The following is a 14,804-nucleotide window of genomic DNA, read 5'->3' as shown; positions in this document are numbered from 1 at the left end:
GGATATAACTGGGAAAAATCTGGGTTAAGAGGTAGGAGGCGGGCGGTTGAATCAAAGTCCTTCAAGGGGCTTCTGCTAGGATCCAGGGGCCAAGCCAAGGTTTAAATGTGGTTATCCACATGAATTACTTTCAAGGCCACCTTCTCAAAGAATACATAGGTGGTGAAACATCCCAGTGAAGAGGAGTTTAGGAAGGCACAATACAGATAAACGGACATTAGAGGGCAACAAAAAGGTAGAGTAAGAATAGCTGCACACCTCACAACCGCAAGGCCCTGGGCTGTTTCCTCACCACAGAACAGAGACAAGTCAGGCTCTGAAAGTGAATGGACAAAGTGGATCAAACAGATGAAATTCTCCAAAGTTAAATTTTAGTTGAATTGCAGAAGCTAAGTAGACCTGTTCAGTAGTGTTGAATAGTGAACAAATTAAGATTATCTATCTATCTATCTATCTATCTATCTATCTATCTATCATCTATCTATCTATTTGGTCAGCACTGCCCTTTTACCCCTCTTTTAAAGACAATACTACTATTCAAAATTTTATTCAAAGTTTCAAAGCATATGTGATGAGGGAAGATTGTCTAGGTTATTGTGTGAGGCTCATATAACCTGTCAAAATCAGGGATAGCCAGAGAAAAGAAAGCTACAGGCTAATAACACTTCTTAACACATGTGAAACTCAGATGCACGGCTTAGTTACCTCAGCACTATGTTAAAAAGATGTATGCATTAAAAACTGAGAGCATGAGCTTCCTACCTTTCTGTTCATGATCCTTTAGACAAGTGATTAAAAAAAGAGACAACCCCCCCAAGGCATTCTAAAAACATGTGATTAGACATATGAAAATATGTACCTGCATAAGAGGTTGATTAAGGCCATAACCAGTATTATCTTACCTTCACTTGGTTGAAAAACTAAGCCATGGACATGCTAATAAAAATGGTGTGATAAAACACACTTCACACTGTAGGTGCTCAGAAAGCCATGGCCTTGTAGAGCTAAGTGACTGTATTCTCCACATGTATATACCTTAGGTAAATTCTTGCATAGATACAACTATAAGAGAACATAACAATGTTTATGGTTGTAATCCAAATATTTATTAATTAAAAATAAGTACATTTAGGGGATGTAATTTTATTTAGCAGGAAGAATGACGTACATGCAAACACAGGTAGAATTTAACTCAGGCTTCATAGTTCAAACCTATAATTTCAGGTCCAGCAGTTGAAGCAGGAAGAAGATTTTAAGTTCAATGACAATAGGCACTGTATAGTGAGACTGTCTCAAACAAACAAACAAACAAAAAACCCTTTTATTTAGAAATGATTAGGTAAATACCAACTCTACACATGGTATAATACTGTTTGTACAGTTAAACAAGGTTAAGCTATATTGCAGGTTTTTGTGGTGATTGTGTGTGTGTGTGTGTGTGTGTGTGTGTGTCCATGTCCAAGCCTAGGTTCTGCTGAGATGGCTTTTCAGGCTGCAGGCTCACTCTCCCTCTGTCTCTCTCTCTGTCTCTCTCTGTCTCTCTGTCTCTCTCTCTCTTTCTCTCTCTCTCTTTTCCTCCCTCCCTCCCTCCCTGTCTCCTCCCTCTCTCCCCCCTTTCTTTCTGTTCTGCTCTGCTCTAGACAGCTTTTTCTTGCTATTCTAAAAACTCTTTGGTTTAAATAGTTCTTTCTGCTAGTTAAAAATCTAAAAGCTGTCTGGATAGATCATGTGTTTTCTGACCTAAGTCAGAAAAACTGCTATAAAAAATTGTTGGATCTTCTGACCAAGTCAGAAATCCTATTTAGAAAAAATACTTGAAGAGCTGTTTTTGCTCTCTAGAGATCTCCAGAGAGCTCCGCTCTCATAGAAATAGCTCACCTCATGCAGACCAGAAGCCCAGCTTTTTATTTACATATTTATTCTATGTTCCCTTTTGATTATCCATCCTAGGAATCAGCATCTGGTGATCTCAGCCCCTTAATTCTTAGGAGTAAGAAAGCACATTTATTTATTTATTTATTTATTTATTTATTTATTTATTTATTCTTTTAATATTGCAAAAGAATTCAGAGATCTGCCTGCCTCTGTTAAGCACAGATGACAAGCTAGCTAGGTGGGACCCTGAAATTACCATTTCTATTACGCCTGGGCCTGGACTCACTATGTCCCAGGCTGACTAAGGAATCTGTCTGCCTTTGTATCTTTCTGACCAGTGGGTTCACACTGTAGCTATCTCTGTTACTTTAGATCCATGAAGCCCCTCCTTTTTTAATTTAGTGAAATTTTTTTATGGTACAAAAGTTAAGGATGATAGTGGAAGAGAGAAGCAATGTGTAACAAATACATTGAAAACAGTATTTCTAAGTAACAGATACGTGGGTTTTTATTTCTTTTATGGCAGCAATACATAACTTTTGCTTCCTTTTGCTAACAGACCATCTCCACTTACATCAGTAATGGTTTTTCTTACAATTCTCTGAGTAGACAGAAGTCACTTTAGTTCTTTATGTGGCGGTGCTGGAACTTCCATTATCTTAGGGCCAGCTTAGGCTTTAAACATGCAAGATAGTTCTTTCACCTGGTTGACAGTCGATGGTGGATCTCAATTGGGAACCCAGCTGTCACATCCTAGTTCTGTGTGAGGCTTGCATCTGGCTTGGAGTTCTTCCCATCCTCATGGCTGAATTTCTTCATATTTTGTGATGCTTGGGGTCAAAGAAGTAACACCAGCATGGACATTCTCACAAGAGAACAATAGAGAAAGACTCCTCATAAAACCCTGGCTTGGAAATTCCTGAATATGATATTCACTACATGTATTGGCCAACTTAATTTCCAGCATAAGCTTAAATCAAAAGACAAGGGGAAGAAAATAATCTTTATTCCAAAGGGAAATAAACTGATCACAGTTTGCCTTTTAATCTGTTGCTGGTCTTCCTCTGCTGTGCTACTCCTGTGGACCCATACAATGTCTCTTCCTTTTATATGAGCCCTAAGGTGTTGTAGCCATCAGTAATTCACTACATTCTTACCAACACATGGGGATTAACACAAGCTCTATGACAAGCTCATAAGCTTGGTTGGTTCTTACTTTCAGGGTTTGTCTAAATATAGATTAGCCACTGTACAACAAATACCCAGGAAATTATTCTTGACTTGTGATTTTAGCCTGATGAACAAATATATTGGGGAAACCACACTGTAGTAAAGGTATATTAATATTAATAAGTTTTGATTTATTTGTCATTAAAGACAAACAATAAAAGTGACTGATTTGTCTTTGCTTCATCATTTTGAAAGCACATTTGCATTCATTGTTTCATTATTTATACAAAATATTTGTGCTGTAAGTAGGACAAAGGCTTGTTGACAGGACCCTAACCTGACCAAGTGTTCCTGTTTAGGAAGAGTAAACATTTGAGTAGTGTGCTGGTTAGTTTTTAGGTCAATTTGACAAGACCTAGGGTCATCTATGTCAACTTGGCGAACCTCCATTGAAAACTCCATGAGATTGACCTGTAGGCAAGCTTATGGACCATCTTCTTGACCACTGTCAGGAGCACCATCTCTGGGCAAGTGGTGCTGAGGTGTGTAAGAAAGCATCCTAAGGAGAGGAGGCTGGACTCCCAAGAGCTCTAACACGCCCAGTGTAGAAAAATAAACAAACAAACAAAAAAAAAAAAAAACCAGATAATGGAACTGGCTATTGTAGTTGAACATTTGAGACTTTTTGGCAACAATTTAACATTACCCATATTACTGGGATTCCTTTTAAATGTCAAGGACAAGAGACTGTGGAAGGGGCCCATGGAACTTAAAAAACAGTATCATCATAAAATAAAAAAGGGAGAGATATATCCCTGTACACCACAAATTTATTTAAATAATGTTCTTTTTATTTTAATTTTTTTTTAATTTGGATGCCATGAAACTTTCTGCTGAATGTCTTTGGTACTCTACAACTAGGCATACTTATGCATGGGTGAAAGGGAAGGATCCACTTACTGGCATAAGGCATGATCCCGATCAGGTATTAAATCTGAGGAAAGGGGCTTGTTTTGTGTTTTTTTTCTGCAGGATGATGAAGGAGCATGGTGTCTGCCAGAGCGATGGGTGAGACATGCTGATGCCAGGACAAAGAATGATGCTGATATGTGAGCTTGCTGAGTGCCCTGACAATGGTGACTGGGAAGCTGTATTGGACATATGTTCCCAACCCACCATTGCTTACCTATACCCCTGATGGGACAAGCTGCCTTGCCTCAAGTTTTTAGAGCTTGTGGAACAGAAAATCAAAAAGAGAAGTTATAATGTCTCTTGTATTGTTATTAAATGAGACCAGTTATTCAGACTCAATCATGGACTGGTCTAGAAATCAATCCAGTATTGGAAACAAGAGTCTTCATTTGGAAGTCTGGCTCTGGATATTTTCAGAGACATATATGGGAATTAGCTGCAGTTCTCTATGATGTTATGTTATCAAGAGATAAAGTTGGGGCAGGATCTGGATTTCAGACAGGTGTTAGCACATGTGTTAAGGCTCTTTTAATTGTTAAGTTAGATAAAACTACTTTTGTTTCTTCTTCAGTATTTAATGTAGGTTGCATTGATTGTACACCTAATTGTGTTAGTGTTTTGAAATCAGGCATGTCAGTTAGGGAGGTCTATCAATCAGCTTTTGTTTTAGTGCCCTGAGTATCACAGAACCTTAGTATTCTAAAAATAGCTTGCAAGTACTGGAAGAAATGAGTCAGGCTTTAAGCAGAATCAAGAGGGTAGTGGACTTGATTATTGCTGGTATAACAGCTTTAATTACATTAATTGCTAGCACCACTGCTTCTGCAATTGCCTTGACACAAGAAGTTAAGATAGCTACTTTTGTTAATCATTTAGCCAAAAAATATTACTAATGTGTTGAATATACAAGAGGATTTAGATAGGCATCTGGAAGAATGAATTGATGCTCTTGATCCTATTCAAATTATTGGAAGGAGGTTCAGAATTTAAGGGTAAGGAGCCATCTCAAGTGTCATGCCAAATACCATTGGATTCACGTTAGTTCTAAAATTTATAGTGGTAGTCACTATAATTAGGAAAAAGTTTAAAGACACTTGCAGAGTATTTGGCATAATTCTAACACCTCTCTGGATGTTTTAACGTTACTTAGTGAGCTTATGAATTTAAAGAGTGCTGCTCTGTTGAGCGGTGATGCTGTAAATACTGCTGATAAAATTACGCATGGTCTGAGGTCAGTATTTCTATTTTGGTCAACATTCTTTTTTTTTGTTTGTTTTTGTTTTGTTTTTTTTGTTTTGTTTTGTTTTTTTTTGTTTTGTTTTGTTTTTGTTTGTTTTTTTTTTTTTTTTTTTTTTTTTTGTTTTTTTTTTTTTTGTTTTTTTGAGACAGGGTTTCCCTGTATAGCCCTGGCTGTCCTGGAACTCACTCTGTAGACCAGGCTGGCCTTGTCTACAAATCCACCTGCCTCTGCCTCCCAAGTGCTGGGATTAAAGGCATGCACCACCACTGCCCGGCTTGGTCAACCTTCAAGAATGGCATATATAGCTTGATCATGCTAGCCCTTTTTGTCCTGAGAATACTTTTATTCCTGCCCATTGTGTTAAAGCTGGTTTTTAACAACATCAACATGTTGGCAGCCAAAGTACATGACTTGAACCCGAAAATGGACCCCCAGACAGAGTTATTAAACTATCAGGCTGGCAAGCCAACGATGGGTAAGATTCTGCACAGAGCCTTACAAACCTAAGACATAAGTGCATTGCTTTTGATAATGTATATTCAATGATGGGTAAGGAAGGCATTCTTGTCAGAATGACCTAAGACAGGCTCAGTCTTGTTAATGAAATAAAAAAGGGGGAAAGGCAGAGAGCCTTTGAAGCTGCTTGGCAAGAATCTGACATGGGCCAAGGACAGGGAAATGGGCTGCTTGGCAGGACTATGACATTGGCCAAGGACAAGTAAGTAGGCTTCAGGTAGGATTCTGACATTAGGCTAGAACAAAGAAGTATTTTCAGTCAGGAATCTAAATTTTAGGCTGGAACAAGGAAGTAGGCTTCAGACATGAAAATGACTTTGGGCGAGGACAGGGAAGTTGGCTCAGATATTTTGGTCAGCCTGATAAGCCCTTAGAAACAGTGATCACCAGAATTTTTTTTTTTTATTGCCTTGCTTGTTCTTTGACTCTTTGTCTTTATTGTCCTGTTTGTTCCTTGACTATTTGCATCTATTGTATTTCTAGTCCCTCAACCTAGAACTGACCTTAATACATGCATGTAATTAAAATGGAATAAAGCAAAAAGAAGGAGAGGGGATGGGATGGGGGGTTCTAGGGAGGGGAAATGGGGAAATGGGATTACATCTGAAATGTAAATATATAAAATATCCAATAAGAAAAAAAGAGAAAGCATCTTGAGCAGGCCAGTAAGCAGTATTCTTGTATGGCTTCAGCATCAGTTTCTGTCTTCAGGTTTCTGCATTGAGTTTCTGCCCCAACTCTCCTAGATTATGGACTATACGCTACAAGATAAAACAAACCATTTCCTCTCCAAATTGCTTTTTGTTGCAGTGTTTTTGCTTGTTTGTTTTTTAAATCTCAGCAATACAAAGTCTAAGACAAGTAATTTATTTTTGTCTCAGTGATCAGAAATAGATTACTCCTGATTTTCATCTTTGTAAAAATGTTTTTAAATGATTTAAATACTTAGCATCATCAGATGAAGCTAGATGTTTATATTGTGCTGTGGAACTTCTGAAATTATGATCCTCATAGAGACCTATTTAAAAATTCTAAATTAAGACATGACATTTTAGAAAAGATCATTTAGTTCAGTTCATTAAGATATTTTGTTTATGGAATTGAGAAAATAACTTGATAATCAAGATGAAAAGAATTTAATCAGGTCTCAGATTCTATTTTAGTCATATCTAATCTGGTTGTAGGTATACCAGATGCCTAACCCCATGATAAGCTTATAGAATATCAATTAGCTGAGATGCTAGGTTGCCTTTGTCTAAGTAGAAATCACATAGATTTTTTAAAAAAATATTATTTATTTAATGTATATGAGTACACTGTAGCTATTTCCAAACACACCAGAAGAGGGTATTGGATCACATTATAGATGGTTGTGAGCTACCATGTAGTTGCTGGGAATTGAACTCAGGACCTCTGGAAGAGCAGTCAGGCTATTAACCACTGAGCCATCTCTTCAGTCCAACATGGATTTTTTTTAAGTTGGATATTTTCTTTATTTACATTTCAAGTGTTATCTCCTTTCCTGGTCTCCCCTGGGAACCCCTTATTCCATCCCCTCTCCCCCTGCTTCTATGAGGGTTTTCCCCCACCCACCCACTCCTGCCTCCCCACCCTGGCATTCCCCTATACTGGGGCATTAAACCCAAGTAGGACCAAGGGCCTCTTTTCCCATTGATACCCGACAAGGCCATCCTCTGCTACATATGTGGCTGGAGACATGGGTCCCTCCATGTGTACTCTTTGGTTGGTAGTTTAGTCCCTGGGAGCTCTGGGGGGTCTTGTTGGTTGATATTGTTGTTCTTCCTATGAGGTTGCAAACCCCTTCAGCTCCTTCAGTCCTTTCTCTAACTCCTCCAATAGGGACCCCGCCAATATGGATTTTTAAATAACATTTTTCCGTTCTTTCAAGTTAGTACTGTTGAAAAGGCATGCTATTGTTAAATAGCTAATAATAATAACTACAAATAGCTAATAACTAGAAAATTTCATGGACTATATATTAAGGAGAAGGCACTGATGAAAAGGAATAATTGAGAATGTGGAATCAAGAAGGGATAACTGTCAAGCCAAGAAAACATGCATCTAAGCTTCCTCAGAAAGTGAGGAAGGGTGACTTGAAAAAGAATAAATATTGGCTTTAAAAGAAGAAAAGCTGCTTCGGACACAGTAGTTCAGAGGAGGGAGAAAGTTGATGCTGATGTTTATGGGCCGTTAGGCTTGGTGATGACACATGTTGAAGGTGATATCATCTGATACCTTCAGATTTCTATGAAGTTGGCAAAGGCATCTGAGAATGAAAAAAAAGGACATTTGCAAAACTTGTTGCAAAGAATGGATCACCAGGATAACCAAACAAACAGTGGGATTGCCAGATGGCAAATATACCTCTGAGGTTATTTATTGTAAATGAATGAAATTACATGCTTTCCCTCAAGAGTGTCTTCTAGGATTCAAATGTAGAAATTAAGAATGGTATTTAAAATGTTAGTTGATATACTATAAATCCACTGTAGCTAAATCAATGACAATATATATAGCAGTTTTTGGGAGCCTTGTTTAATAAATAATTTAAAAACTAACATGTGTTTGGAATTTTAGGGCAAAAATGATGAGTCTAATTCCAGTGAAGCTAATAAAAAAAAGGGGAAAGGTGTAGGCATAAATTTTTTTGTAACCTATTTTTAATAAGGGTTTAACCTCTCTTCTCTGGCATGAATGACATAGCAGAAGTCAGCTAATCTCATTGCATCTCAGTAATAGAGCAGCATGGATAGGACATTGGTCAAGCTATAAAGTCATAAAGCCTACCTCCAAGTACCTTCAGCATGAACCCACCTCCTAAAAGGCTCTACACTCCGATAGTACCACCAGCCTGGGACCAAGTGTTCAAACATGAGCAGGGGGGGGAGACATTTCACATTCAAACTATAATGTTCTACCTATAGCTCCCAGTAGTTCATTGTTATCTTGTTGTGAAATGTATTCATCTCAACTTTTCAAGTCCCTTTAATGAATAAGATAGACACTATTTAGATGCCCAAAGTCTCTTCTGAGAACCAAACCAAACTCTTACCTGTGAGCCCCTGTGAAATCAAAGAACAGACTACACTCTTCCAACATAAAATGGCCAAAGTAAACATTTTTGTTCCAAATAAGAGAAGTAGAGTAAAAAGATTGGGCCAAAGCAGGACAGAGATCCAGAAGAAATATCAAATCATCTAGCTCTATTTTTTACTACAGATGACATCATATTAGCTCCAAAAGGCTTAGGTAGCCCCTGCTTCCCCACCCCACCTCTGCCCCCTCCATAACTGTTGGGAGCCAACTTTTAGCAGAAAGCGGCTATCAGCTTTGCAGCCATCTTGAGCCATATACCCTGACATGAGACTTGGATTACAATAGCCTACAACAGCCGAGCACACTCTGATAACATCTTGCTTTAGATACCCAGGACTTTCCTTGGGTGTGTGAGATTAAAGGTGTGTGACTTAAAGGTGTGACTTAGAGATCAGATTTAGAGACAAGACCTAAGGGCATGACTTAAAGGCGTGACCAAAAGGCATGGCTTAGAAGTGAGACATATAAAGGTGAGAGGCAGACAGAAGAGAGATCAGAGAATCAGATACTTTAGAGAGAACAATTTTGGAGAGAACAATTTGGAGTGACAGGGATTCAGACACTAGGAGTAGGAGTAGACATTAGACACTTGGAAGAGAACAGGATTGAGCACAACTAGGAACTAGATTGAGTACAACTAGGAACTAGGAGGAGTATAACTAGGAACTAGGAACTAGGAACTCAAGACTTGGGACTTGGACTAGAAAGAGAGACTGAAGAATAAACGGGATTGAAACACACTCTGGTCTCCATTCTTTGAGTCCATCCCCACTCTCTCTCTTGCTGAACCCTGACCCATGGACCGGAGCAGCTTGGGCCGGGAATCAGTGGCTGCCAAGCGTGGAGTGGAGAGGGCCTCAACATTTTTGGCGCCCGAACAGGGACTCCAGCTTAGGCCCCAACATTTTTGACTGCCCAAAGTGGGCCAGCTCGGGCCTCAACACATAACACATGATTCTTTCTTGACCTGGTTCTTTTCCATGTATGCAGATTTCTGTGGTGGATATTCACGGGTCTGGTCTCTCAAACATCCTGGGACCTTCTTGCCAACTTATGTTTGTCTTCTCCCTCAGGGACTCTTGAATTATATCTTGCCCTGTCACTGTGTAGCTTGACCTCATAGGCTTTCTGGAACTGTGGAGTCACACTAACGTAGCATTTTTCATGCTTACGAAACCAGTACCATGCAGATAACACTGTAAAGTTCTGCTGCCAGCTCGAGAGACACTGTGGCTCACTTGGACCACAGCTGTAGCAGCCCTTATGTGCTGACCCTGGGGAAACACTTGCTAGGCAGTAGTTTTCTAAGAGTAAGAACCCTTTGGTGTTCTGAGTTCAGGCTCTTTTCTTTCAAATGAGTTTCACAAGTTGGAGCCTTTGATGGGTGGAATCCTACCCTCCAGGTACCTTTCCTATGCCTCTGCATAGCAGGAGGTTTCTATTAAAAAAAAAAAAAAAAGAAAAATCCAGTTTCTTTTCAGCACATCCCTTGGCTGCAACTTTAAATTTGCCTAAGTCCCTTTCTTAGAAAAACTGCATTTTAAATATTTTACAGTACTTGTTGATCTTTTTCACACAGATAAGAGTGGTGATCAATAATCATGCCTCATCCTGGATGCTGTCCTGCCTTGAAATTTCTTTCACTAAACACATTAATCTATTTGGGTCTTTTGTTTGTTTGTTTTGCCATACTTTGTAAGAAAATGTTGCGGTAAATCTCCAACCCAAATAGGACTAGTCAATGAAAACACAACTCAATAATTATGAATATATTCTGCAAGCCTAGATTGGGCAGATTCACCACTTCACTACTCTATTCCCCAGTTATGAGACCCTTATAACTTGAGGGTTTTCCAGACCCTGCGTTTTTCCTTCTACCTCCAGCTTCCCAGTTCTTCTCCTCTCTCCTCTCCTCCTCTCCTCCCACCAACTTTTACAGTTTGTTCAGCCATGAGTCTCAAGTATTCATAAAAATTTTTTCCTTAATACTATTGCTAGAATAATGAAAAAAATCTAGTTATTAGATTTCTGGACTGAAGCTTTCTCCAGATTCCAGGTAACTTTGCTTTCTCTTCTTCATCCAGTCTCCCTCTTCTATTTTTCTCAGAACTGACACATAAACCCAAACTATATTAAGACAGATCATAGAAAAACCTGAATTTGGTAACGTATTGTTTGTGTTGTTAACTTTCAGGTAAACAGTATTACCTAATGGAATTAGTATTGGAGCTAATATTGATAAATCCAAGGTTACGGTTAAGCTTTATATCTTATTAGCATATGAATTTGAAAAAAGCCAGCTAACATCTAACTCTTCATTGTCTTCATTCTTGAGCAGTATATATTATAAACAGCATTCTACCTCATATGTTCTTGCAAGTCTTTACATACAATGATGGTTGTGATGCTATGTACAGTATTCCTAATTACTGATATTTTGACATATATTGCATTTTACATTTTGGGTTATAGTGGTGTAGAAGTAACACATATTCACTAGAAACCATACCTTAAATTTTTGGTTTTGATTGTTCCAATCTTGGCTTAGCACTATGCAACATCATACTCCCTTGGAATATCAGGTGTACTTTCATTCAGCCACATATTGTCAGGACTGAACGAAAACATTCTACATTACACTGTATTCCTAAGCTGCAGTTTTTATTAGGTTAGGTGTACTAAGTGCATTTTCAACTTAGAATAGCTGATGATTTGTATGAGTGTGTTGTTCGTGGATATTTGAACACTTGGTCTCTGATTGATGGTATGATTTAGGTAGGTTTAGGAGGTGTGGTCTTGATGGAGCTTTGAAGCATGCCACTGAAGAAAGTTGATGTTTCAAAGCCTCCTTCATTGCCAGTTTAATCTCTCCACTTCTTACTTGTAGATTAAGATGTAAATACTCAGTATCTAGCCTCCACTGACATTCTTCTGCTCTGCCATCAGATTCTGATCCCTCTGGAACTGTAAGCGCAAATAAACTCCCCTATAGGTTGCCTTGGTCTCAGTGTTTTATCACTGCAATAGTAAAGTAACTAATGCCGGATATGAGTTTTGATATGTTTTTGGAGAATTATTACATAGTGTGTTCAGGAGCATCTTTCTGTGATAACATAATGTGAAACTGACTTTGCTATCTGGGGCCTCCAAAGCTACTAGGATTCCACAGCATGGATGGTACTAAACTTTATATGACTTTCTTAGCAATCATGAATGTACATAGTAGTTGGTTATTGTGTTTCAGGAATTTAATATCTTACTTCTCACAAAATGTTCTATTTTCATAACAGGGCAAAGAATTTCTTGTGACAAATGTATCTATTCTTAAGTTCAGATTTTTCTTCTTTAAAGAATCAAGAGTTACTGAAATAGGAGAGATCTTGAAAACTAAAATGATTACTGCATTTGTCTATACAACTGTTTTATATACATTAAAATTTGATTATTTCAAGCTTTTTTCAAGTTCAGTGTTATAAAAATAACAAATCTAGGGTTTTTTTTTTGTTGTTTAAAACATAGTAGTTCTATATAGCTCAGGCTAGTCTTGACCTCATACTCCCCCTACTTCAACTACCCAACCCTTTTACAGTCTCTCCCCTACCTTTTGTCTCACCATATGCTTTCTCGGATTATATATAAGTGTAGACTTTTAAAGGTGGATTCTGAGGACCACAATCAGATCATTAGGTATCTTCCATGGCAAGAGAATAAAAACTCAGAGTTATCTTAATGCTTCCTCCAGCCCCAATGTGCCTCTAATATTTGCTTCAAGTTTTAAACATTTAGTTAAAGATGACAACCATAAAAATTACCTTGAGAAATGTTGCTGTTGAGTTTGCATTTAAAAAACCCCTACTATTTCATTAATGAAAGGGTATACTGTACATAGCTACTTTACTTTCAGAATTTATAGGTCATCAAGAAAATATTTATATTTCAATATGTTTCAGAATATAATTTAAAGCACCTCTGTTGCACAGATATCCTGAGAAAACTTTTATCGGCATGGCCCAGCAGCCTTGGGATTTTCTCAGCCACCTAATCCTTTTGTGGAACAGTCTGGCACCAACTTGATGATTGGTAGTTGTGAAGTGCATTTAGGAAATGATCGTAATAATGACAAATTATGGTGTGTTAAATCTCTACCAATATAGAAAGCAGGAGGCAGAAGATATGTTTTATATGTCATGGTAAGTAATTTTCAACTGGGCATGATTTTTGCCTTCTAGAGAGCACTTGACAAAGTTTTTTGTTGTTGCAACTAGAGGAGGGATGTTACTAGCATTTATTTGAGAAAGGTCAGGGATGCTGCTGTCTTTTAGTCTGCAGAACCAACCTTCACAGAAATGCCAATAATAGTGAATTTCAGAAATCTTGACATAGGAGCAGCCATCAGGATAAATACTGGAATCCAAAGAGACAATGGGGAAAGAAAGGCCTTGATAGGAAGAAGCCTATCAAGGAAGAAAGGGGAGATAAGATAAGACTGGGGAAGTGTTGTCCATGCACACCAGGTAAAGAAAGAATTTCGGTTTGAGAATAGTCATCAGCATTCAGTGTGTCCCAAAGTAGGGAAGATGAGCTGTAGAATCCAATGTGTACAGTGGTTGGGCCATTTTGTTAGAGTTACTTACCTGCTTTTCACTACTCTGGCATTTTTAAAGGACTTTTCTCTTTTGATTTATATATTGTATATAAGTAAGTTCATTTCTAGAAGGATGTGAGTACTGTGTTTGCTAATGATGCATTGCACCCGACATCTTCATGAATTAGCTTCGATGTATATAAGCACAATTTATGCCTTTAAATCCATGGAGTATATGAATCATTTTACTTGCTGTACATCTATTAATAATGACAAGGAACATTTAAGTAGTATCTGCACATTAGGCAGTCTTCTAATTAACTTACATGATTTACACCTTTTTATCTCAAAGTAACTTTGTGATGAAGTGAAGTCATTATCTATGTTTGACAGGTTTTTAAAAGGTGCAGAGAAATTAATTAGTATGCACAAATTCACAAGATGAAGGAATGGATTCAGATTAAGAAGTTTGCTACTGGTGCCCATTAGAGTCACCAGCATCACAATAGAGACATGGAGATACAAAGGTGTAAGCAGTTATCCTGTCTCTTGTATAAAGGCTTGTTTTCTTTACCTTACGTTTCTTGCTCTCTAGAACTCTGCATAGACATTGCAGATTATTAGTAATGTTTTCCAAACAAATTAATAAATTAGCTTTTCAATTTATAATTCATATGTACTATTCCTTACAAAATTTTCTAGCATTAGATAACAAAGAAGTTATCCTTCAGGTCTATTACAATTATTTGAGTAAACATGTGACTTGGTGTAACATTTTAAGCTTTTAACTTGAAACTGTTTGGTAAATAAAAAATGATCTCTGGGGTGGATCTGGGAGAAGTTAAGGGTGGAGTTAGGGGTGAATATGATCAAAATACATGGTTGAAATTCTCAAAGAATTAATAAATGTATTTTTAAATGATCTCTTCTATGGAATTAATCAACAGATTAAGTGTTTACATGAAGGCGTTTGTAAAGCAGCATTTTTGCAACAGCAGACTTCAGGCGTTCTAGTCAAATCCTGTCTTCTGTGTGACTCTCCTGATGAGTATTCTATGATCAAAGCTTGCCCTGGCACCCATTAGTCACATAGTGCTTATGCTGAGAATGGTTGCTGTCATCACTAGCTCTCTGAGTTGGTACCACCTAGTTACTTTTGTTTTGACAATGATGGGTTAAATACATTCCTGGGCTTAGTCTGGCTTAAGGTTGAAAGCTGTTTATTCAAAATGAAAAGATGGTGGTTTGTTTCTTATAGGAGAGGAGCTTTCTTTGGATAGGAATGTTTCAAAACAGTAATTTTAATCTATCTCTATCTATCTATCTATC

The sequence above is a fragment of the Arvicanthis niloticus genome, chromosome 10 (genome assembly GCF_011762505.2).
Source record: "Arvicanthis niloticus isolate mArvNil1 chromosome 10, mArvNil1.pat.X, whole genome shotgun sequence".
Classification (NCBI taxonomy): Eukaryota; Metazoa; Chordata; class Mammalia; order Rodentia; family Muridae; genus Arvicanthis; species Arvicanthis niloticus.
Note: the sequence above shows the minus strand (reverse complement) of the source record.